General features: G+C 40.4%; 1 long non-coding RNA gene across 3 annotated transcripts in view; it reads right to left on the bottom strand.

Moving 5' to 3' along the window:
* LOC115296849 overlaps positions 1–1,149 on the bottom strand; it is a 51,886-nt gene extending 50,737 nt beyond the window's left edge. For all 3 annotated transcript variants that reach the window (XR_003911093.1, XR_003911091.1, XR_003911092.1), the window contains exons 1-2: positions 1,027–1,149; positions 128–204 (exon numbers count right to left, since the gene is read on the bottom strand). This is a non-coding gene — a long non-coding RNA (uncharacterized LOC115296849). The remainder of the gene's footprint in view (positions 1–127; positions 205–1,026) is intronic.
* Positions 1,150–2,712: the final 1,563 nt, after the last annotated feature.

Here is a 2,712-nt window from a genome sequence, read left to right on the forward strand (position 1 = left end):
AAATATATATTTTTGGCCTTTGTCTTCATTTTTGGCACAAATCTTCTAAAACCCTTGTAATTTCTTAAGTGATTAGAGTGATACAGATGTCTTTTGTTGTATTAATGAGGTGAATTTTGGACCTCACCTAAGGACGGGGGGATAGTTGCAAGAAGAACCAATCATGATTAGAGCGTTGGAACTTTCGGCCTCACCCCCTGATCTCTGAAAAAAAGAGAGGGATTTCAGGTTGAGTTCAATCACCAATAACCAGCGATTTAGTGAAACATGACTACATAATGACACTTTCATAAGGACTCAAAAGAACAGGGATCATAGAGCTTCTGGATGTATGAACACATGGAGATTTGGGAAGAGTGGGTGCTGGGAGAGAACATGGAAGCTCCTTGTCCTTTCTTCATAATTTGCATGCTTCTCTTCCATTTGGCTGTTCCTGAGATCTGCCTTTTTATAATAAACCAGTAATCTAGTAAGTATAATATCTCCCTGAGTTCTGTGAGTCAATCTAGCAAATTAATTGAACCTCCACCCTATATAGCCAGTCAGTCAGAAACACAGGTGACAACCTGAACTTGCAAGTGGCATCTAAAGTGGGAGAAGGGGTGGTCTTGTAGGACTGAGCTCTTAACCTTTGTGATACAATGCCATCTTCAGGTATTAATTAAGTTGAACTATAAGACACCCACCTGGTATCAGAGAATTACTTGGTGATGTTGGGAAATCCCCCTCTACACATTGGAATTGGTGATCAGAATCATCAGGTTCTTAATAGCATATAAGAACGTAATGGAGTCTTGAAATCAAAAGGCTTGAAGACCAGTAGTATAGGGCATAGTTTTATAACTTAACTAAACTAAGAGAATGAACCAAAAATAGATGAAAAAAGAAAATAACTTAATGCCATGTGACCAAGTGTTAGTCAGTGTGCTATCAACTCAAAGTGAAGAGTTTAATAAAAAAGGAGGATGGAGAGGAAATGGCAAAAATAATTGGGAGGAAAGATTATATTGAAAATAATTTACTAACCAGTTTATCATGGACCCGGACTGATCTGGTGGACTCCAGTTCATTAGCCATGGTTGTGAGGGCTTATACAGCAGGGCCCCATGGGAAAACCTGATTTTCAGAATGTGGTAAAGAGGGGGGAGAAGTTCCTGTAATGGAGAAGCAGCAAGAGCAATGGCATTAGGGAAGAGTCAGTGCCAAGCATGTGGGGATTAGTAAAAAAAAAAAAAAAAATGGTCCTGACTGCAGGGAAAGGCATATACTGACAAGGGAGAACAGAAAATAGGCTTTCACTAACAGAGTTGGTATATGCACAGGCAGAACAGGCCATATTCCATGATGATATTGTCTTCATTCTGTCCACTGGAATTTCTACAAATAAGAGGCTCAGTGGGTTACCATTATTAGCTTCTTTGAGCATCAATTCCCTGAGCTAAATCATGGATATAAATTCACTGCAAAGAGTGAGGTTTATTTATTTTTTTAAGTAGTTTATTGTCAAACTAGTTTCCATACAACACCCAGTGCTCTTCCCCACAAGTGCCCTCCTCCATCACCACCACCTCTTTTCCCTTCTCCCCCTTCAACCCTCAGTTCGTTTTCAGTATTCAGTAGTCTCTCAGGTTTTGCATCCCTCTCTCTCCCCAACTCTCTTTCCCTCTTCCCCTACCCTTGAACCTCCATTAGGTTTCTCCTGTTCTCCTGTTAGACCTATGAGTGCAAACATATGGTATCTGTCCTTCTCTGCCTGACTTATTTCGCTTAGCCTGACACTCTCAAAGTCCATCCACTTTCCTACAAATGGTCATATTTTATTCTTTCTCATTGACATGTAATACTCCATTGTGTGTGTGTGTGTGTATATATATATATATATCACATCTTCTTGATCCACTCATCAGGTGATGAACATTTAGGCTTTTTCCATGTTTGGGCTATTGTTGACAGTGCTGATATGAACATTGGGGTACACCTCAGCTGCAGCAATTTCCTACTTGACACATTCCCAAACGCAAGGGAAATGAAAGCAAAACTGAACTCTTGGGACCTCATCAAGATAAAAAGCTTCTGCACTGCAAAGGAAACAATCAAGAAAACTAATAGGCAACTGACAGAATGGGAAAAGATAGTTGCAAATGACATATCAGATAAAGGGCTAGTATCTGAAATCTACAAGGAACTCACCAAACTCCACACCCAAAAAACAAATAACCCAGTCCCAATGAAGAAATGGGCAGAAGACATAAACAGACACTTCTCCAAAGAGGACATTCAGATGGCCTACAGGCACATGAAACGATGCTCAACATCACGCATCATCAGGGAAACACAAATCAAAACCACACTGAAATACTACCACACACCAGTCAGAGTGGCTAAAATGAACAAATCAAGAGACTATAGATGCTGGGGTGAGTGTGGAGAGGCGGGCACCCTCCTACACTGTTGGTGGGAATGTAAACTGGTACAGCCGCTCTGGAAAACAGTGTGGAGGTTCATCAAAAAACTACCTATAGAACTGCCTTATGACCCAGCAATAGCACTGCTAGGGACCTACCCAAGGGATACAGAAGTGCTGATGCATAAAAGTGAGGTTTAAATAAGACAACTGATAACAGAAGATCTTTGGGAAAACTCTAAAACCCTGGTCACTTCCTGAATAAAATTCCCCTTTTGAAATAAAAAGCACATATTTTTAGGTAAGAG

This window comes from Suricata suricatta, chromosome 7 (genome assembly GCF_006229205.1).
Source record: "Suricata suricatta isolate VVHF042 chromosome 7, meerkat_22Aug2017_6uvM2_HiC, whole genome shotgun sequence".
Classification (NCBI taxonomy): Eukaryota; Metazoa; Chordata; class Mammalia; order Carnivora; family Herpestidae; genus Suricata; species Suricata suricatta.